At 36.0% G+C, this 23,991-nt stretch overlaps 1 pseudogene; it reads right to left on the bottom strand.

The window, feature by feature from the left end:
- LOC116887279 overlaps nucleotides 1-21,016 on the bottom strand; it is a 30,131-nt pseudogene extending 9,115 nt beyond the window's left edge.
- Between the last annotated feature and the right edge of the window lie 2,975 nt (nucleotides 21,017-23,991).

Consider the following 23,991-nt stretch of genomic DNA (forward strand, 5'->3'; position numbering starts at 1 on the left):
CAGACTGATTTCCAGAGTGGTTGTACCAGTTTGCAATCCCACCAAAAATAGAGGAGTGTTCTTCTTTCTCCACATCATCGCCAGCATCTGCTGTCACCAGAGTTTTTGATCTTAGCCATTCTGACTGGTCTGAGGTGGAATATCAGGTTTGTTTTGATTTGCATTTCCCTTATGACTAAAGATGTTGAACATTTCTTTAGGTGCTTCTCAACCATTAGGCATTCCTCAGTTGTGAATTCTTTGTTTAGCTCTGAATGCCACTTTTATTAGGGTTGTCTCCCTGCAGTCTAACTTGTGATTTCTTTTTATATTTTGGATATAAGCCCTATATCCATTGTAGGATTGGTAAAGATCTTTTCCCAATCTATTGGGTGCCATTTTGTCCTAATGACAGTGTCTTTTACCTTACAGAAGCTTTGTAGTTTTATGAGGTCCCATTTGTCAATTCTTGATCTTAGAGCATAAGCCATTGTTGTTTGTTCAGGAAATTTTTCCCCACTACCCATTCATTTGAGACTCTTCCCCACTTTTTCTTCTATTAGTTTGAATGGATTTAGTTTGATGTGGAGGTCCTTGATCCACTTAGACTTAAGGTTTGTACATGTTGATAAGAAAGGATCGATTTGCATTCTTCTCCATGCTGACCTCCATCCAGTTGAACCAGCACCATTTGCTGAAAATGCTATCTTTCTTCCAGTGGATGGTTTTAGCTCTTTTGTCAAAAATCAAGTGACCGTAGGTGTGTGGGTTCGTTTCTGGCTCTTCAATTACATTCCACTGATCTATATGCCTGTCTCTGTACCAATACCATACAGTTTTTATGACTATTGCTCAGTAATACCACTTGAAGTCGGGGATGGTGATTCCCCTAAAAGTTCTTTTATTGTTGAGTATAATTTTCGCTATGCTGGGTTTTTTTCTTATTCCAGATGAATTTACAAATTGCTTTTTCTATCTCTATAAAGAAGTGAGTAGGAATTTTCATGGGGATTGAATTGAATCTGTAGATTGCTTTTGACAAAATGGCCATCTTTACTATATTAATCCTGTTAATCCATGAGCATGGAAGATCTTTCCATCTTCTGAGATCTTCCTCAATATCTTTCTTCAGAGACTTGAAGTTCTTGTCATACAGACCTTTCACTTGCTTGGTCAATGTCACACCAAGACATTTTATATTATTTGGGACTATTGTGAAGGGTGTCATTTCCTTAATTTCTTTCTCGGCCTGTTTATCCTTTGAGTAGAGGAAGGCTACTGATTTGTTTGAGTTAATTTTATACCCCAACACTTTCCTGAAGTTGTTTGGCAGGTTAAGTATTTCTCTGGTGGAAATTTTGAGGTCACTTAAGTACACTATCATATCATCTGCAAATAGGGATGTTTTGATTTCTTCCTTTCCAATTTGTATCCCTTTGACCTCCTTTCTTTCTCTGATTGCTCTGACTAGGCATTCGAATTCTATATTGAGTAAGTAGGGAGAGAGTGGGCAGCCTTGTCTAGTCCCTGATTTTAGTTGGATTGCTTCAAGTTTCTCTCCATTTCATTTAATGTTAGCTACTGGTTTGATGTATATTGCTTTTAATAAGTTTAGGTATGGGCCTTAAATTCCTGTTCTTTCCAGGACTTTTATCATGAAGCGGTATTGAATTTTGTCAAATGATTTCTCAGCATCTAATGAAATGAGCACGTGGTTCTTATCTTTGAGTTTGTTTATATAGTGGATTCCATTGATGGACTTTCATATATTAAGCCATCCCTACATCCCTGGGATAAAGCCTACTTGATCATGATGGACGATTGTTTTGATGTTTTCTTTGATTGGTTTGAAAGAATTTTATTAAGTACTTCTTCATCAATATTCGTAAGGGAAATTGGTCTGAAGTTCTTTATCTTTGTTGTGTCTTTGTGTGGTTTCAAAATATGAGTAATTGTGGCGTCATAGAAGGAATTTGGTAGTGCTCTGTCTTTTTTTATTTTCTGGAATAGTTTGGACAGTATTGGTATGAGGACTTCTATGAAGGTCTGATAGAATTCTGCAGTAAACCCTTCTGGTCCTGGGCTCTTTTTGGTTGGGAGACTTTTAATAACTGCTTTTTTTCTTTAGGAATTGTGGTTTTGTTTAGATGGTTTATTTGTTCCTGGTTTAATTTTGGTGCTGGTATCTGTCTAGAAAATTGTCCATTTCCTCCATATTTTCCAGTTTTGTTGAATGTAAGATTTCATAGTAGGATCTGATGATTTTTTAAATTTCTTCATATTTTGTTGTTATGTCTCTCCTTTATTTCTGATTTTGTTAATTTGAATATGTTCTCTGTGACCTCTGGTTAGTCTACCTAAGGGTTTATGTATCTTGTTGACTTTCCCAAGAACCAGCTCCTGGTTTTGTTGATTCTTTGTATACTTCTTTTCATTTCTACCTGGTTGATTTCAACCCTGTGCTGCTGATATATGCTCTCTCCGATTTCTTTTTGCAGGCACTCACAGTTATGTGTTTTCCTCTCAGTACTGCTTTAACTGTTTTCCATAAGTTTGGGAATATTGTACCTTCATTTTCATTAAATTCTAGGAAGTCTTTAATTTCTTTCTTTATTTACTCCTTGACCAAGTTGTCATTAAGTAGATCATTATTCACCTTCCATGTATTTGTGGACTTTCTGTCATTATTGTTGCTATTGTAGATCAAATCTTAATGCACAGTGATCTGATAGGATGCATGGGATTATTTCTATCTTCCTGTATCTCTTGAGGCCTGTTTTATGACCAATTATATGATCAATTTTGGAGAAGGTTCCATAAGGTGTTGAGAAGAAGGTATATCCTTTTAATTTAGGATGGAATGTTCTATAAATATCTGTTAAATACATTTGGTTCATAACTTCTGTTAGTCTGTCTATATCTTTGTTTAATTTCTGTTTCCATGATCTGTCCAGTGATGGGAGAGGAGCGTTGAAATCTCCTTCTATTATCAAGTGAGGTGCAATGTGTGCTTTGAGCTTTAGTAAGGTTTCTTTTATGAATATCAGTGCCCCTGCATTTGGAGCATAGATATTTAGGATTGGGAGTTCATCTTGGTGGATTTTTTCCTTTAATGAATATGAAGTGTCCTTCCATATCTTTTTAAATGACTTTTGATTGAATATCAATTTCATCTGATATTGGAATGGCAACTTCAGCTTGTTTCTTTGGGCCATTTGCTTGGAAAGTTGTTTTCCAGCCATTTTCTCTGAGGTGGTGTCTGTCTTTGTCTCTAAGGCTGTCCATGCAGCAAAATTTTGGTTCCTCTTTACATATCTAATCTGTTAGTCTATGTCTTTTTATTGGGAAATGGAGTCCGTTGATGTTGAGAGATATTAAGTAATAGTAATTGTTGCTTCCTGTTATTTTCGTTGTTAGAGGTGGAACTATGTTTGTTTTTCTCACTTTTGGTTTCATTGCAAGAAATTATATTCTTGCTTTCTGTATGGTGTAGTTACTTTCCTTGCATTGGAGTTTTCTATCTATTATCCTTTTTAGAGCTGGATTTGTAGAAAAATATTGTGTAAATTTGGTTTTGTCATGGAGTATCTTGGTTTCTCCATCTATGCTAATTGAGAGTTTTGCAGGATACAGTAACTTGGGCTGGCATTTTTGTTCTCTTATGATCTTCTGTATGGCATCTCTCCATGATTTTCTGGCTTTCACAGTCTCTGGTGAGAAGTCTGGTGTAATTTGTACAGGTCTGTCTTTATATGTCACTTGACCTTTTTCCCTTTGGTGTTTTAACTATTATGTGTTGGGAGGAATTTCTCTTAGAAGTTCTTTAGTCATTCAGCACTGTTTTACTGTTTTATCTGTATCTCATGTTTCTTCTCTCTTCTCTCTGTCTCTGTCTCTGTCTCTGTCTCTGTCTCTCTCTCTCTCTCTCTCTCTCTCTCTCTCTCTCTCTCCTTCCCTTTCCCCCCATGGGGGTGTGGAGTATGTATTTGTTTGTGTATATTTATGTATCCATTTGTGTGTGTGTGTGTGTGTGTTTCCCCATGCAGTTGAAATTTTTTTCTTCATAATCTGTGAAAAATTATTTTGTGGTTTTGATGAAGACTGCATTGGTTCTCTTAATCAGTTTTGGTTATCCTAGATATTTTGATATTTTAAAAATAAAAAGGCAAACTAATAATTGGTGTCATACTAAACTCATTAAGGTTCCTCATTTTTTTCACATATAGATACAAATATTGTAATAATATTTGAAAAGTGAAAGACTTAATTACTTAAATTGTAAACAGTTATGGGTTATTTCTCAAGTATTACACCTACAGGGATAGCTGCAGTAGTTAATTTGGTTTCTACTTTATATTCAATTATGGTAGACAAGATGTGTATCCAACAAATGATTGTTCACAATGAACATGGCTTATTGATTTCAACTAATGAAAAGTTCTGTAGTAAATTTTTCACTAAAAATTATGTTTTGTTTTCAGTAATCATGTCTAAAATATTTATTAGTCTATAGATTTCAAAATTGTTTTGGCGAAATGCAGAAAAGTATTGCTTATTTCAATAGTGTGTGTGTATGTGTGTGTATATGTGTGAGTGTGTGTGTGTGTTTGTGTGTGTACATGTGTGTGTGCACAGATCATTTTTCATCACTGTACCTAATCACTACTCTAGTAATCATGGGACAGTATCCAGAAATATAAGTCAAGTTTCCTGAACACATATTCAACTTTCCTGGAAGGTTCTAGCTTATAAGTGAAAAATTACTAGATTCCATGCATTTTACAAGAATGGCAATCCATTATCATGCTATGCCCTTGTTTGTGCTGAATTTATGCTTAGCAGGTTAAAAAAATTGAATATAAACTGTAGCCGAAGATGGCACCCAATTATCTATATATGTATTTATCAGAAAATAAGTTCCTGTAAGTATTTGTACTGATAACATGGCAGAATAATTTATTTACTTAGAAATAGTCTATTTTGAACAGCATTATATCTTTCTTTTCTTCAACAAAAATTAGAAAGTACAGGAAGTTTTGGGCAAGAAGCTAAGAAAAAATATACCCTAGTTTTTCAATGAGGGTAATATATAACATATGCAAAAATTATGATAATTATAAATGTTTTTATAATTATATATTAACTATTTAGGTATTTGCTATTATAGTCTATTTCTGCTCCTAAATAGATCTGTTTCTAGGATCAATATGAAAGACACATTTACATTTATCCTTTTATGATAAAATATTTTTTATAATTTTCCCTCTAAAGACATTTATAGAATTATTTTCTAACTTTCAGATCCTCTGTAATTTATATTGTATTATAGTTAAGACATTAATATAATACAGACATTACAATTTTAGTTCTGAATGGCTTGAGTATGAAGCTCTATTTGTATTCACTTAGCACTTAGCAGCTCCTGGGTTTTATACTAATGCAGTATAAAATGTGGTATGATTGCTGAAACTTAAAAGATAAAACTCAGAATGTTAAGAGTATCCAAAGCTCAAGTTTACTTTGACTGCATAGTGATCCTTAAGTCCACCTAATATAAAGGGGGCAGTATCTATCTATTTATCTATCTATCTATTAGTTTATCTATCTATCATCTATCATCTACCTATCTATCATCTACCCATCTATCCATCTACACCCATCTAATAAAAAGCCATCTTTACTAAAATAGCATTACGAAGCCTCTGAAACTGATCAGATTCACTAGGCTTCTACCTAGAAGAGTATTTGACAAGTCAAGACATACAAAAGACCATCAGTCAAGCTGAAGTGCCTAGAAGATACTCAGACAAACTGACATGTCCAGTACATGCTCTCAGAAGATGATCAGCTTAGACATATTTCAGACCCAGCATTACAGAAGAAAGAGATTGGACAAGCAGCCTGGAAAAACAAAGACTGGTCGAGGTACCCGGAAGATGACCAGGCCAAGTGTAAGGAATAACTACCATTTTTGAATGGCTGAAAAGTTGTGCAGGTTGCTATATATTCCTACTTTGTACGTTTTCAACCTTTCTGGGATGGACTTTCATAATGCAGCTAAGTTTCAGTCATTTATGTGTTGGCATTTTACACATACATACTACTATATTTAGCCCCATTAAAATTAATGGTTTCAATTTGTTGGGTATTTGTACCCTCTGGACAGTATGTAGTCAGTCCCATTTATAGGATAAATAAATGTGGGTTCATGTATCACTAGAATAGTGCCATACAAGAAGTCATATGAAAAATATCACAATATTTATCCCAATATTGTGGCTGTTTGAGTGATAATTGCCTATAATCTCACATATTTGTATATTTGTGCCTAGACTATATAATGATGTAACTGTTTAAGAAAGACTAGGAGGTATGTATGGCCATTTCAGAAGGATACCTCACTGGAGACTGGCTTTGAAATTTCAAAACACTTCTTTTTCCTCTCACTTGTCTTGGTCATAGTTTATCACAGCAGTAGAAAACTAACTAAGACATATATATTATATTTATATAATTATTTTAAATCAAACTAAAAAATAAAACAAAACCACATAAGATTTGCCTAGATGTTATCTCTCTTGAGATTATAAAAATTGCAAGGATGATGGCCTGGTTAGATGTATAAGAGGTGGGTGCATCATCAAGTCAGATGACCCGAGTTCATTATTTGGAACCTATATGGGAGAAGGAGAGAACTTGTCTGCTAGCTATCTTTACAAAAATGTAGGGCTTTTTTTTTTTGCTAGTTTTCACTGATAGGGTGATAAATTACAACCCCATTTTACACAGAATTGATTATAGAAAATATATTACACAAGCAATTATAGAAATTGCTTCATAATAGAAAAGACTTGCAGCTTTCCAGACAGGTAGCAATTATAACTTGCCTCTCCTCAGTAGCATGAGTATATATTAATGTTTGAAGCAGGGCTGGATTCCTTTTCTCCTTCTGGATGAATTTAGCAATTTGGGTCATTTTAAATGATGGTAGCAAACTGACTAGGTGAAAAAAGTAGGGAACTTTTACAATTCCTACAGGTAGAAAAGCTAACCCAGGATATGTGATGGGTTACTGTGGTTTGCAGGTGGAAAGAGGAGGGAGTTAACTTAGTGGACTGCTAGAGAGGAAAAAAGCTTTGGCAGTGATGAGTTTAGGGAAAATAAATAATCCAGCTACATAATTAAGCTTCATATGATTACATCAGGATCTCTCTACTTACTATTTAAGATTTAACTATCCCTTAGAATCATACCCACAAAAATTTCTATTGCTATCTATAAGCTCCATGATATTACACCCGTCCAAATAAATGTGTGTAATTAAGACATTATTAGTGTGACATTAATCTTTTATCAAACTCATTTAAGTTTGAAATTTTACATTTTTTTCAAACTCATTTTATATGTTTGAAATTTTATTTTTCATTTCTATCTGAATATTTTTCTGTTTCTGTATGTGTACCATGTGTGCAGTGTTCATTGAAGACAGAAAACTTCATTGAATCCTTGGAATGGAAATTACAGACAGTGATGTCTTTCCATGTGAGTGCCGGGTACAAATCAGTGTCCTCCCACAAGATCCAAGCATTCTTAACTGTTATGCCATACTTCTGGCTATTTAAATTTATATTTCATGATATTTCATTTTAGATATACCTACATGTTTTCATATTTTAGAGACATTTGTTTTAAAATGATAATTAAAAAAACAAATGTATATCATAAAAACAGTTTGAATATGCTAATTAAAGTGTCCTTGGATCCAAGAAAAAAGTCAGCAACAGATAAGTCATCTGAGCAAAACAAAACCTATAAAATCAAAAATCTGCCATCTTTCTCTTTCACTCATTTCCCCCTCCATTTTCTCATTCCTTTGTTTGATATAATAAACTTCCCATGGAGGATCCATTAAAATCTGCAATGCTTCATATATATAAAAGCCTAAGAAACTGTCATTCTGCAGAAATAATAATTATATACATTTCATAGAAATAGGTTTAACCAACCTATTAGGCAAATATGGTGAAAGGTGATTTTGTTTCTTTGCTTTTTTTTTCTGTTATAATTAATACAGATGAAGTAGTGGTGTGGATTGCTTTGACTCGAGGAAAAAATCTTGAAACTTAAAAATAAATCCTCTGAAACTTAACAATCCATATTTGTACAAACTACTCTTTTTTTAATAAATAGAATATTTTCTTTTTTATTGGATATTTTTATTCACATTTCAAATGTTTTCCCCTTTCCTGGTTTCCTGTGCATACAACCCTATTCCATCCTCCCTCCCCCTTCTTCTATGAGAGTGTTCCCCCCATCCATCCACCCACCCATTTCTGCCTCCCCATATTCTGCTATACTGTGGGTTGAGCCTTGGGAGGACAATGGGATTTTCCTCCTATTGGTGCCCAACAAGGCCATCCTCTTCTACTTATGCAGTTGGAGCAATGGGTCTGTCCATGTATACATTTTGGATGGTAGTTTAGTCCCAGTGAGTTCTGGTTGGTTGGTATAGTTGTTCTTATGGGGTTGCAAACCCCTTCAACTCCTTCACTCCTTTCTCTAACTCCTCCATTGTGGACCCCATTCTCAGTTCAAAGATTGGCTGCAAGCATCCACCTCTGTATTTATTGTGATCTAGCAAAACCTCTTAGGAGAGAACTATATCAAGCTCCTATCAGCATTTACTTCTTGGCATCAGCAATATTGTCTGGATTTGGTGGCTGTACATGTATGGGCTGGATCCCCAGGTTTTGGGGGGAGGGGCCAGGCTCAGAATGGCCATTACTTCAGTCTCTGCTCCAAAATTTGTCTGCATATTTTCTTCTATAAATAGCTTAATTCCCCCTTTTAGAAGGAAGGAAGCATCCCCAATTTGGTTGTACTTCTTCTGAGCTTCGTGTGCTCTGCAGATTATATCTTGAGTAATAGGGACTTTTGGCCTAATATCCACTTATCACTGAGTACATACCGTATGTGTGTATTGGTCATTGGGTTACCCCACTCAAAGTTGGTATTTTCTAGTTTCATACATTTCCATGTGAATTTCTTGAAGTCATTGTTTTTGATAGCTGAGTAGTAATCCATTGTGTAGATGTACCACACTTTCTGTATCCATTCCTCTGTTGAAGGACATCTGGGTTCTTTCCAGCTTCTGACTATTACAAATAAGGCTGCTATGAACACAGTGGAGCTTATGTCCTTGTTATATGTTGGATATATGCCCAGGAGTTGTATAGCTGGGTACTTAGATAATACTATGTGCAATTTTATGAGGAACCTTCAGACTGATTTCCAGAGTGGTTGTACCAGCTTGTAATCCCAAAAACAATGGGGAGTGTTCCTTTTTCTCCATATCCTTGCTAACATCTGTTGTCACCTGAATTTTGTAAGTTATCCATTCTATGACAGGTGAGGTGGAATCTCAGGGTTGTTTTGCTTTTCCTTTCCCTGAACTAAGGATGTTGAACATTTCTTTGAGTGCTTCTTAGCCATTCAATATTCCTTAGTTGAGAATTCTTTGTTTAGCTGTGTACCCCATATTTTGATACAGTTATCTGACTCGCTGGCATCTAACTTCTTGAGTTCTTTGTATATATTAGATATTAGCCCTCTATGGACTATAGGATTGGTAAAGATCTTTTCCTAATGTGTCAGTTGCCATTTTGTCCTAATGACAGTGTCCTTCCATTCGATATTAGAATGGGTACTCCAGCTTGTTTCTTGTAACCACTTGCTTGGAAAATTGTTCTAGCCTTTTACTCTGAGTTAGTATCTGTCTTTGTCACTGAGGTGTGTTTCATGTATGAGGCAAAATGCTAGATTTACTGGGGAATTGAGTCCATTGATGTTGAGAGATATTAGGGATCCATTATTGTTGTTTACTATTGTTTTTACTGTTACAAGTGGATTTATGTTTGTGTGGTTATATTTTTGGAGGTTAGTTAAAGGTAGATTCCTTTCTTGCATTTCTACGGTGTAGTTGCCCTTCTTGTATTGGAGCTTTCCATTTATTATCCTTTGTAGGACCGGGTTTTTGGAAAGATAATGTGTAAATTTGGTTTTGTCATGGAATATCTTGGTTTCTCCAACTATGGTAATTTAGAGTTTTGCTGGATAAAGTAGTCTGGCTTTCATTTGTGTTCTTTTAGGGTCTGTTTGACATCTGCCCAGGATCTTCTGGCTTATAGTCTCTGGTGAGAAGTCTGATGTAATTCTGAAAGGTCTGTTACTTGACCCTTTTCCCTTTCAGCTTTTAATATTCTTTCTTTCTTTTGTGCATTTCATGTTTTGCCTATTATGTGATTGGAGGAATTTCTTTTCTGGTTCAATTTATTTGGAGTTTCATAGGTTTCTTGTATGTTTATAGACACCTCTTTCTTTAGGTTAGGGATTTTTTTTTCTATTATTTTGTTGAAGATATTTACTGACCCTTGAAGTTGGGAATCCTTACTCTCTTCTATACCTATAATCCTTAGGTTTGAACGTTTTATTGTGTCCTGGATTTCCTGGATGTTTTGAGTTAGGAGCGTTTAGAATTTGCATTTTCTTTGAGGTTGTGTCAATGTTTTCTATGGAATATTCCACCCCTCAGATACTCTCTTCTATGTCTTGTACTTTATTGATAAGTTTTACATCTATGACTGCTGATCTCTTTCCTTGGCTTTCTATCTCTAGGGTTGTCTCCCTTTGTTATTTCTTTATTGTTTCTATTTCCATTTTAGATCCTGGATTGTTTTGCTAAATTTCTTCACATGTTTTGTTGTATTTTCCTGTGATTCTTTTAGGGATTTTGTATTTCCTCTTTAAGAGCTTCTACTTGTTTACCTGTGTTGTCCTGTATTTCTTTAAGGGGATTATTTATTACTTTTTTAATGTCCTCTAACATCATCATGAACTGTGGTTTTAAATCCAAATCTTGCTTTTCTGGTGTGTTGGGGTATCCAGGGTGCTGGGGGAACTGGGTTCTGATGATGCCAAGTGTCCTTGGTTTCTGTTTCTTAGATCCCTGTGCTTGCTTCTAGCCATGTGCTTATTTCTGGTGTTAGCTGGTCTTGCTGTTTCTGACAGTGGCTTTACCCTCCAGTACGCCTGCATGTCAGCACTCCTGGAGACAGGCTTTCCCCCAGAGGGATCTGTGTGCAGAGAGCTGTGGCACAGGTTCATCTCTGGGCACAGACAGAAACTGGAAGGATCCTGTCCCAGGCTGCTCTCCAGTTTCTGTGTCCTGAGGGCTTAGGCTGGGTTCTGCAGAGCAGAAATGGTAGTATTACCTGTGCTCTCAGGTGTGTCAGCTCTCCTCAAGACTGACTTTCTTCCTAAGGGATCTGGGTACAGGGAGCTTTGGCACAGATTCAGCTCCTGATGTTGGAAGCAACCAGAAGGATCCTGTCCCAGACTGATCCTAAGTTCCTGTGTCCAAAGGGCTTCAGGTGGGTTTTTCTTGGGCCAGGAATGTGAGTAGAAGTGGTGTTCTTACCTATGCTCTCAGGGTTGCCTGCATTTCTGAGAATCCAGCTCTCTCCTGGAGGGATGTCTGTACAGAGTGCTGTGTCCATTAGTGCCACACACACTCCAGTAGAGTCTGTGTGACATGAAGCTCTTGTGCTTCGTTTCTATCCAGAACAGATGCATGTGCCTGGAATGGCTTGGCCTCCTGAGGTCCCTGGCCGTCTCCCTACAAAAAGATGATGACTGGGGTCTATGCTTGCAGTGGAGGTGCCTTCTGTGTTTTAGCCTTGGTGATCTTAGCAATTGTAGGCCTGTCAGCAATATCTGATTTTAAGAATAGAGCAGTGTGGGAAGATGGTCATGTACCATTAGATGTCTCAGCAACTGTAAGTTCAGAGACGGAAACATCTCACACCATCATGATCCTGAAGAATTCAAAGGCTGCGATGAATTCAACTGCTGCACTCATTAGTTCCCAGTAAATAGGAGAGAAATTAACTGCAGTAACTAACAGCATGACTGTTCCAGAAAAGCCTTTCCCCCCCCTTTTGGGAAAGTTTTGTTTAGCATGATTCAAAATAGTAATGATTCTTTTTAAAAGCTCATAGACAAGTTCCAACAAGATGAACAAACTTATCAAGAGTTAACTATGGTTACAAAAGTTTCCTTATTATTCTGAGGGGCCATAAATATAGAGTTTAAACTTTATTATGACAAAGATAAATGATGAATGCATACCTGGTGCCCACAAATCTGACAGTATAACTGCAGTTTTTTTAAACTGTTCTTTATAGTTGAGCACTGTTTCCTGGACTGTATAGCTTTCCTCTCTGCAAAGGACATTTGGTGGGGTGATGAATAAGAGCTGAATGATTGCCAATTATGATGAACCTGTTCTAATTGCTTAAATCTATGCCAAGAAGTGAAGCTTCTTACAGCAACACACAGCTTGAGTTTGTGTCTGTCTGTCTTGCCAAATCCATTCTCTACCTGAAATCTAAGCCTTGGTCCCTCTACTGACACACTCCCCTGGGTAGTCTGCGGCACATTAGAATATTTTCTTTTACTTTTTTTTCAGGGGCATGATCTTAATCATGGGACAACAGGGTTTTAATATTTAAAGTTTTTAATATTTTTATAATTCCTATTAAATAATGAGAAATTATGTCCTCTATTTATTATTGTGAGCAACACAGAATCTTCATACCCCACTGTAGTTCTTTGGTTCAGCATTATTTTACATTCTATAAATTTATTACACAACATATTAACCAGATTGACAGTATCTATTTGGGTTTTGTATAAAAACTTTAAAGGCATTTTTCCAAAATGATTTTTGTTGGTTTTAAGTAGAGAATTGGCTTTAATTCTTGTCTTGTATATTGAACAATACTTGCTTAATACCACTACTATATGTGTGTGTGTCCATATGTCTTTGTACATGCACACAGAGAGAAGAGTGTATCAGGTTTTGAACTTCAGTGAGAACTATCAGACCATATGAAATACAGATATTTGTGTTCTTCTTTTTTCCAATTTCTTTCCTTTCCTTGTTTCCTTTACTCATTCTTCCATCTTTCTCTTTCACAATGTTATTTCGTTTTCTTTCTTATGGCATCTTTCCATTACTGGACTTCTAATACAATATTGAATAGACCTGTTGAGATCAGTTTTTTTCTATATTCCTCATCTTAGAATCAGGCTCAATATTACAGCATCATTATGAATTTAGGTAGAAATAGGGTGATATTTTTCTCCTATTTTCAATGGTTGTATATATACACTGATGTAATTTTTGACAATACTGAGTAAATTAATCACCTTGATATTTTTTTTTATTTATGATTAGGGACTCTTTATCTTTCTCTCTTCTCATACACAAGGCTAATATTTTCTGTTATTTCCCCAGGAGTATTTTAAATCAATATGTAAATTCAAATTCAGTTTTCTTCTTAAAAATAATGAGCTCAAGTGTTCATATTTTTTCTTTATGTTTTATCCTCTTTTTATTCTGGAGTATACATCCATTGTTATAATGCTTCTCTGTGGAGTTGAGTTTATAGTGAAACTAGATTATGATTTTGATGAATCACAGGTTTTTGTCACTGTAGTAAAATGTATTTTTATAAAAAGATAAAGAGAAATACAGGTGTTATCCGTATAAGTAATTTTTTCTGATTATTTATAAAAGTCAATTCAAACCTTATATAGACACAAAGGAAATAAAAGCATGATTATTTTATATTTCTGTGAGACAAATTTGAACATCTTGGCAAGAAACAGTACATATTTTGAAATTTGTCAAAAGAAGATTATTCAAAATGATAGGTTAATGAATAAAGAATGTTGATAAAAATGATGTGAATTATTTTGGGAGTTTCACATATAACCAAACAAAACAAAATAAAAATATAGAGGTTAGCTTTGTACATATAGATAGTAAGAGGTTGAGACTACACTGAGCCTAAAATATAATCACGTAATAATCAACATAATCACTTGGTGAAAGTTTTACAACTTCATAAAAATTTGTATATAAGTTGTTACATGAGAGCATTCTTGAATTACAGTACAAGTGATTTGAAGGTAACTTTCAGAAATCATTTCCCAGGCAGTAAAATGAGAAAAAGCCGAATACCTCCAACAAGTTTACTTCCACAGTAAACATGAGTTACATAACAGGACAAGACTGCTAAAGTATTAGAGAGTGGGTAACCAAGTTGGAAATTAAGTTAATAATTTTTTTCTTAGAAAGTTAAAAATGCCTTTTAAAAATTTATGGATTTAACATTCATAAATTTATGCCTGCCCCATCATTGTACAGAGAAGCTTCTCCAGTTGGTCAAGATAAATTTAGCAATTAATTAACATACAGAGTGCCAAAAATAATCCATTCTCAGCCATAGATGGGGTTTACAATTTTCTCCCAACTCTCAAGAGACAATGAAGAAATTGGATAGGAATAGATCTACCTGAAGTCTGAGCTATACCACTCCCAGGCATATACCCCCAAAATGGGCCACCATTCCATAAGGGCATGTATTCCACTATGTTCATAACAGCCCTGATTGTGATAAGCAGAAGCTGGAAATAACCCAAATGTCCTACAATGAAAGAATGGATACAGAAAAATGTGATTTATTTACACAACAGAATACTATTCAACTATTAAATACGAGGACATCCTGAGTTTTTCAGGCAAATGGATGGAACTAGAAAATATCATCTCGGGTGAAGTATCTCAGACCCAAAGTAACATGTATGGTAGGTGCTATACCATGTATGTATATATGTATGGTAGGTACAGAATACCCAGGACACAATCCACAGAACTCAAGATGGTTAACTAGCCAAAGGGCCCAAATGAGGACGTTTCAATCCCATTGGAGGGAGAAGAAAGCAGTGGGCAAAGGGAGGGAGTGGGAGAGTGGAAGAGCAAGGAAAAAGGGAAATTGATGAGGTATTGAGGGGTGGTACCAGGAATGAAGCCCCAAGGGCCAGCAGAATGACCAGCCTTTCATGTCCTCTTAGGAAGTAGTATGGCCTTGTTTGTGAAAACACATTTTAGATCACTTACTTTGTTATGCACAGTATGTTTTTCTAGTTTCCTGTGTTATGTATTTTGAATGTCAATTACACATTAAACAATTAATTTGCAAATATTTTCTCCCAATTGTAAAGTTTTCATTTTATTTATTGTTTTTTTTTGTTTGTTTTTTGCTCAGAGAAATCTCTTATTTGATTGAATCCCTTTGAATACTATTGTTTGCTTTTTGTAAATTTTTGTCTTACTTAAATCTAAAACTAACAGAAATATCACTAAACAACAATAATAACAACAAGAAACAAACAACAACAATAAAACACATTTGTCTCCTTTTGACCTTACAATTTTAGAGATTCAGATTTGGCATTCACTATGCTAATTAATTTGGGATATTTTTATATATTCAGAGAATGATAATGTGGGGTTTGCTTTAGTTTTCTGCATATGAGAAATATTGGCATTGGTGACAATTTAAGGGTAGGAGGATCTTACCTCAGATTCTAAGGATTCTATGTATCATGGCAGTAAATGCAGAGAGGATGTCATGGGGATGGGTCGATGTCCTGTCTACAATAAAAAATATAAGATACTTTTGAAAGATATTGATGAATATAAGTGACAAATTCAAACTCTATTTAAAATGTATTCACTTGTTTTTATGCCAACAAGAGGGGAAGTAAGCACTAGTAATGCAAGTCTGCAACATTAATTGTGTCTCAATATAAAGATTAAAATGATATACTTATTTTTTAAAACAAACATAAGTAAATTATGTTTAGTACCTACATTTTATCATGGAACGTTTTAAATTGCTACAGAATAAAATATTTTCTAAAGGCTTCTGGTAGAGTTCCTTATTTTGTAAACTTTTACAATGTAGTCTTTAACTTGTAAAACTGTATCAATACGAAAATATTAAATTCAGAATTTTATGATGTTCTCCCAGAGGTCCTAGAAGATAATCAAATATAGTTTCATTACTTCACAAAATTGAACTCTACCAAGATTCCTGCTGTTAAGTAATAATAAACTAATTGTGAGTTTCGGGTAGAAAGCCACAGAGAATATTAGTATATGCACAAGAATTTTAACTCTGAAGTTTGAATCTAAACTTTTAATATAGCTATTAATGTATGTTTAGTTAATACTTTATATTCAGTGTTATCTGAAATCTACTATATGTCAAATACATATATACATATACTTCAAGCATATATATATACATATATGTGTGTGTGTAATTAAGTTAAATTATTCAAAATTACTTTCATACACATGGATATAATCAAAGAAGAATAGAATTATATATGAATCTTTGCATCATTTGTTCTCATGGCTTCCTAGAAACATCTGAACACATTGTGTTCATAAACTTCTCAGGTTCTACATGTTAAATTTTGTTGTATTTAAATGTGTTATCTAGTCGTTTTCTTTCTTTCCTTCCTTCCTTCCTTCCTTCCTTCCTTCCTTCCTTCCTACCTACTTTCCTTTCTTCCTTCCTACCTACTTTCCTTCCTTCCTTCCTTTTCCCCTCTTTTCCTTCTTTCTTTCTTTTTTTCTTCTTTCCTTTCTTCCTTCTTTCCTTCCTTTCTTTCTTTCTTTCCCTCTTTTAGCTTCTTATTGATTCTTGGTGGGTTCCACATCATGCAACCCAATCCGAATCATCTGTCCATGCCTTTCCCTTTCCCATCATCTGTTCCCTTCCAAAAGAAAATCAAAAGCAAAAATAAAAATAAAATATTATCACGGAAGATGTAGTGTGTCACAGTGTGTTTCATAGTATACATTTGCCCACATATATTTACAAACAATTACTAAAAATTGTTCATTGCCATTGAAAGATCCCTGAAGGGAGACCCTTACTCAAGTCTTGGGAAGTCGTTGTCCCCAGGCACAGAGAGACCATTTTGGATGTAATATGAAAAGGCGAGTTTTATTATGGAGATCTATTACGGAGATCTCTGGCTGACAAGTATCCCACGCAGGAGACAGAGGTGTCGACCCTGAGTGGCTGGGAGAGGGGCTTTTTAAAGAAGTCACCAGCTCCAGGAGATGAGGGGATGTCAAAAGGAAATACCAAAAATGACACAAGGGGAAACATCAAAGTCACAGGATTGTTCTTAAGGCTCTAGGGTTTAAATGAGGGGAAAGGTCAAGCTCTCCTTCTCCTGGAACAGATCTCGATTGTTGTCCTTTAGGTAAATGTTTGTCAGAGTTGATGAGGCATCTGCATCTGAAACACATCTGGTTAGGCTTGGCAGGCCGGTTTCCTGGAATACTCTCTGCAGGACACAGTGTCTGGAGGGCACAATGGGGGAATTGAACAAACATCACAGTGGCAGAACAGAACCCATTACTCACTTACTCACATCCAGTGATAAGCGAAGTGTCAATGAGTCTGTACCAGTTCTCCTGCATTTTTAACAATCTGTCTTCCTGTTGCTGAGTTTTGAGCTAATTTAAAACTCTATCTTTCACCATTAGTCATTGTTCTAGTTTGAAGCCTCTAGATTCTATTCTAGTTATCCTGTTTTCATGCTGTGTCATGGAAATCATGCAGCTTTGTATCTATAGGAATAGTCCTTTCACTTACTCTAGCAGTTCCTATATGAGGTACATGTTAGGATAGGCCAATTCAGAGCTCTGGACCTGTGCCTGGGTAGTAGCTGGTCATACTGCCAGCTTCCCTTTACAAACACCATGAAGGTGAGCTCTCCAGCATCTACTTGGCTAACTCACTCAGCACCACAACCATCAAGGTCCAGGGCTAACCTTCCCTCTCAAATCATCTTGGGGCCAGCTTACCTGCACACTTCTCCAGAGGCAGCTCTACTGTGCTGTCCAGGCCAGGTTCAGGACTCTTTCTCCTGAGGGCTTCAGCTAGTGAGGAACAGACGCAGCCCTCTTTCTCTCATGACTCTGGACAAGCTGTCTTGCTTCTATAGATTGCAATGGGGGAGGGAGGAGGCCATCTGCCCTGTGCTCATATGACCTTAATGGCAAGTGTCTCATTTTAATGCTTTAAGGAAATATTATTTGGATTAAGTTAGTACTTCACATAAGTCACAGAACAAATGAATAACCCACATTATTTGCCTTTAAATGTATATTTTATTTTGTTGGTATAATTATATAAAAAATCCCATGCATGATAACACTATGATTTACAGAAAGAACAAAACTAAGTTTTCAAACAAGAGCCTAGCAACTGGAAGATAGTTGAGTGAAGAATGTTCTTGAGATCACAAGCATTCAGATGTAAACTAAAGCCCCAAGTACCCAATAAAATGTAAGAAAAAGGAGATGGTAGGTAGAGAAAGGGAAATCTGAAGAAGCCCGAGAGTCAGATAGCCTGTTTAGATTTTAGAAAATAAAAGAGGTACTACTTCAAGCAGCACAGAAGAAAAAGACCAACACTTGATGTTTCCTTGAAGTACACATTCAAGCCCTAACAAACATGAACTCATTCATACTGGCAAATATACTCACACAGGCATGATGGTAAGATAAAAATAGTGTTCGATGCAAGAGAAATAGTAAGTGATATAAAAAAGCTAATCACCTTTATTTCCTGTTTTATCTATTGTATGGTAAACGTGAACAACAATTTTGAAAGCATGTACGGGTAATACTTAGAGAGGTGTAAATAGTAATTGATCAATAACAACAGTGTTCATAATATCTGTATATATATTTTGAATGGGTTGTGAAGTAAATCTAACAAAAAATTGTGAACTTGACTTGATATGATCATTGTTTTTAATAATTTTTAATGTTGCCCATATTTCATTAAACTGATTCATTGCTTTAAAAGTTTTTTTTTTAATTTTCTAGTGTATGGCCAATATTCTTTTTTTCAAGCATAACGAAATCGAATTTAATACTCTTAAATGCAAAGGTAAAACAACAAACACAAAAAAGCAAAAGAAAATTAACACAACAGAACCCCAAATGTCAAGGCAGTTATGAAGAGAACTTTGAGGGTTAATCCTTAAAAGTACAAATCAAAGGTTTTTGTTAATAGATAATTGATAAGAAGAACTTTTCTGCTGAGTGTCCATACAAAAGAAAAATTTCAAAGCAAAAATCTAAGATTGGAAAAATTCTAGTGCTCACAATAGGAGATGTTAGAAATACAATGTTCAAATGTTTCTGTGTCATTAAAAAACAGAGCAGTCGTGCATTTAAGCTAGGTTAAATGGTCTTGGAAACTCGGGAAGTTGCATGAACAACAGTGTCTGATGTGTGAGCACCATGCATGCAATGTGTGGACAGACTCTCAGGATGTCAGAAGAGTGGGTCATCTTCAGGCACGCTTGGAGCTCAGGCTTGACTCTGGAATAAACTGAAGCTGCCCTGAAACTCTGGTCTGTTCTCTCTGGTGTCTGGGCTTACAAAACTCCTTTGTGTCTCTGGAGAGCCTGGCTCAGCCCAACACATGGAACCTCTTCCCACCTCCCCTTGCGGGGGCCCCAGAGTATGGACACTTCTGCTGCTCCTAACACCACAGAGCTGGGACTGAGTGGGCAGGGGCAGCTGTGGACTGCTGCGGAGGGCAAATCTCGTGTCAACTAAGGCAGAAATTGCTTAAAATAATGAAGCAGTTGAGAAAAAAAACACACTCCCCATCTATCTAACATCTTTAGGTTAAGAACTAAAACTAAAGAAATTAAGAAAAAATATAATGAGTCTTTTTTTGTTGTTGTTCTGTTTTAAATCCAGTCTGTTTTATCAAATAAATCAGGTGTTAGACAGTCTTAGAAATAAAATCATGCTTCAGTTCTACCACCACAGGAGTGACTGGTTAGTCAATGCAATCTTCTTAATATATGTTTAAAGGAAATAACTTAAGAAACTTAAAATTTGTCTAACATTTGTAGGATTTCCAGCATTTGAACATGTTGGTTGCATCCCAAAGTATAAAACCTTTGCACTTCTCATTTAGACTAAAATAAACACTTGTAAAATTTGGCACAAAATGAGTTGTGCACTAAAAAAAAAATTCAACTTCTTCACTCTTAATTATACATTCCATACAAAAAAGAAAATAGAAAAGAAAAAAAGGAAAAGAAAAAAAGCATGAGCGAGTTTTTTGTGGGAGTTGTTAGTTTTGAAGGGAATCTGTAAAATTTTGTCTCCGGGGTGGTTTGTTGTTCAGAACTGCTATGGTCATTGAAGCTTCTTCATAGTTTGTCATGGTCACAAAACCAAGCCCTTTGCACTTGTTAGTGTTGAAATCTTGAATCACTTGCACATTGGTAATTGCAGCAAATGGACCAAACATCTGCCAGAGGATCCTCTCCCTCATCAGCATCTTGCCCATGTTTGTAGATGAAGATACACCAGCCTGAGGAAGCGTTGCTGGGGATATTGTCACCAGAGTGATCTATACCCACAAGGGAGGCCTGGTGGTGCGCAGGGCCTCCAAACCTTCTAGCAGGCGAGTGGCACAGCTGCGAGAGGCGAGCCTGTTCTTATTCTGGTTGGGATTGGCTGCAAACTTCACTGTGATGGGCTCGGAGGAACTGCGGGTTTATGACCATTGAAACAGGTAATTGCCTCTTCTGCTTCAGACCATTTGTCAAACCGGATAAAGACAAACCCTCTGGACAAACCTGTGGTCTGATCCACAAGGACTCTGGAGTTGATGATTTGCCCAAACCAAGAAAACGTGTCTTCCACATCCTTCTGAGTCATGGTCTTCGGGAGTCCACTGATGCAAAAGTTGGCATCTTTAATGACCTGTGAGCTGAGCTGGGGCGAGCATATGACACCTTAATGGTTTTGGCATGGAGTCTCAAGCCATTCAGTGTGCTGATGCTTTCTCTGTATCTGTGTATAGTACACAAAGCCATAGCCCAAGCTGTGCCCTACAACTTTATCCTGACTAAGCTTTGCAGATTCAACTTCGCCAATGCTGCTGAACAGACTCCGTAGTTCCTCCTGGGTCAAGTTCTGAGGGAAGTAGTCGACAATTAAAGTCGTTCTCCTAATATCATCTCTGCAGTCTTCTGCCATATGATCTTCATAACCATTAGACATCGTATTATTTAAAAATCTGAGCACGGGCAGGAAGGCCAGGGATTCTGCTCCAGTGCTGGTGGCACGGTGATAATGGCTCTGTATGGCCTGGGTAGCGGTAGTGGCAGATGCAGAGTAGTAGCTGTGACCACCGGGTTGGGGCTGCGGCTCATGGCCAATATTATTAGAGATTATAAATATTTATAAGTTTAAATCATTATATGGTGCATATTAATGGGGAGAAAGAACTATTACAAAGGATAGTTTAATATTAATTTATAAATAATTAAAGTATAATTTAAATCAATAATTTTAACAAATGATATTTAATAAATATAATCTTGACATAAAAATGAGCAAATAGACATTTTGGCTAAAGATACTGAAACTAGTTAAATACTACATGTTTTTGAGTGTTTAAAACTGGTTAAATATTCAGATAGGACATTTTGGATCTGGGTAGGAAACGTGGAATCTGGAACCTGATTTATTATAAAGCCGTCAGGTATTTTACAATCTCAACTTTTTTGTCAGTTATTCTATAAGAAATAATACCATAGGCTTATCTATAGCTGTCATAATTTAATAAATGACTCAACATCAATATGTATGGTGTCAACCATGAAAGACATTGCAGTGTTTGAGATGCCTGAAGCCTGCGTTTTGCGGTTTGCCTTTTCTGAACTCATTTATATAACTCATACTTAAGTGGTAGGAATATGGGTATTTTATATAAATAATTGAAAAATAATTAAAATACCTTCAATTTCTGGCAGTTATAATTCTTTGAAAATTGAGAATATGTATTTAAACATATGTTTGGTTTATTTGCACGAGTGCTCAGCTTGCTGTGCATTTGTGCAACATATATTTTGGGGTTTAGATAGGTCAGAAGAGGGGATCAGATCTGTAAGAACTTAAGTGATGTGTGTGAGACATCGTATATATGCTGCAAACCAAACCCTGGTCTTCTGCAAGTACAAGTGTTTTCAACTGATGAGCCATCTTTCAAACCCCAGGTATATATCTTTTGTTATGCAATATAAGAAGGGCATTGAGTTGATTGTAAATAAATGTTGCCTATGTCTTACAAATAGTTTTTACAAAGTGTAAACTAGATTAAATAATGATGTTAATTATTTCATAGTGTGTTATGTATATTGACTGATTCCTGGTATCAAACTAGGATGTTCATACTTACAGCTTTTTTACTGAGGCTGTTTCCAGAAATTGCCACTTCACGGCAAAAAGCAATCTTATTATTTCTGTGACTCAGTGAAGAATGAATGCCAACATCCAGGAGAGATTTAATCTTCACAAGATACTCAGGAATTCTGTGGGGAGTTGCCATTTAATTGGAAATTCAATGACAAATACTTAAGTGCCTTATTCAACAAAATTGTCCAAGATAATATTCATATTCAGCTGAAAGATAAGACTTTATCTCAGTTTCAGTTTTAGGAAGCCATGTCTAGCTTGAATCATTTCTTTTTCTGAGAGAGACTAGAGAATGAATTTCTGTGACAAAGCTTAAGCATTGGTGCTCTCTAAAATGCAAACATAAATTCTTTCTGAAAATTAATTTCATCTAGTAGGGAAAAAAAACTGTTCAGAAGTGCAACATCTTTTGTCTACAGTTAAAGTTCATTCTGTTCTTAGATTTCAGTCAGGAGATAGAACATATGTCCAAATGCCAAGTTTGTGTAACTATTTCTAAGCTCATGTCGGGGCATGGTGATTCTAAATTGTTTTCCATTCCATGGGTTTAACTTAGAATCAGGATCTAGCTTGTCTCTGCAAAATGAATTATTGTCAATTTCTACTATAATAAATTACAATAGATTTCGTGACTAAAACCATGAAGTAGTTTTTGTTTTAGAATTGAGGTCAAAAAACTAAAATCAAAACATCAGTTTAATGAAAGTCTTAATTTCAAATAAAAAGTAAAGATAATGAAATGGATATATTAATGACTTATTTGATAATTGCACAATAAAAATACATTTAGTTGTTTTTATATCTTATTTATTGCATTTTTAAATTTAATTATATTTCAAATGTTATCCCCTTTCTCAGTTTCCTGTCCATAAATTCCCTATACCATCCACCCCTGCACTTCTGCTATGAGGGTGTTCCCCCACCTATCCATTTAACTCCTCCTGCCTCCCTGCCCTCCCTCCTCTCCCCTACACTGGGAGGTCCAGCCTTGGCAGGACCAAGGACTTCTCTTCTCATTGGTGCCCAACAAGGCCATCCTCTGCTACATATGCAGCTTGAGCCATGGGTCTGTACATGTGTACTCTTTGGGTGGTAATTTAGTCCCTGGGAGCTCTGGGTTTTGGTATTGCTTTTTTTATGTGGTTACAAGCCCCTTCAGCTCCTTCAATTCTTTTCTAACTCCTCCAATGGTGACCACATTCTCAGTTCAATGGTTGGCTGCTAGCATTTGCCTCTGGATCTGTCATGATCTAGCAGAGCCCCTTAGGAGACAGATATATCTTGATCCTGTCAGCATGTATTTCTTAAAATCATCAATAGTGGTTGGGTTTGGTGGCTGTATATATATGGATGGATTCCCAGGTGGGGGAGGTTCTGAATGGCCATTCCTTCAATCTCTGCTCAAAAGTTTGTCCCCATATCTCTTCCTATGAATATTATTGTTCCCCCCTTTAAGAAGGATTGAAGCATCCACACCTTGATTGTCCTTCAGCTTCATGTGGTCTGTGGATTATATCTTGGGTAACTTGAGTCTTGGGGTTAATATCCACTTATCAGTAAGTGCATACCATGTGTGTTTTTACTGTAATTGGGTTACCTCACTCGGGTGATATTTTCTAGTTCCATCCATTTGCCTATGAATTTCATGAAGTCATTGTTTTTAATAGCTCAGTAGTACTCCATTGTGTAGATGTACCAAATTTTCTGTATCCATTCCTCTGTTGAGGGGCATCTGGGTTCTTTCCAGTTTCTGGCTATTACAAATATGGTGAACCTAA

The sequence above is a fragment of the Rattus rattus genome, chromosome 1 (genome assembly GCF_011064425.1).
Source record: "Rattus rattus isolate New Zealand chromosome 1, Rrattus_CSIRO_v1, whole genome shotgun sequence".
Classification (NCBI taxonomy): Eukaryota; Metazoa; Chordata; class Mammalia; order Rodentia; family Muridae; genus Rattus; species Rattus rattus.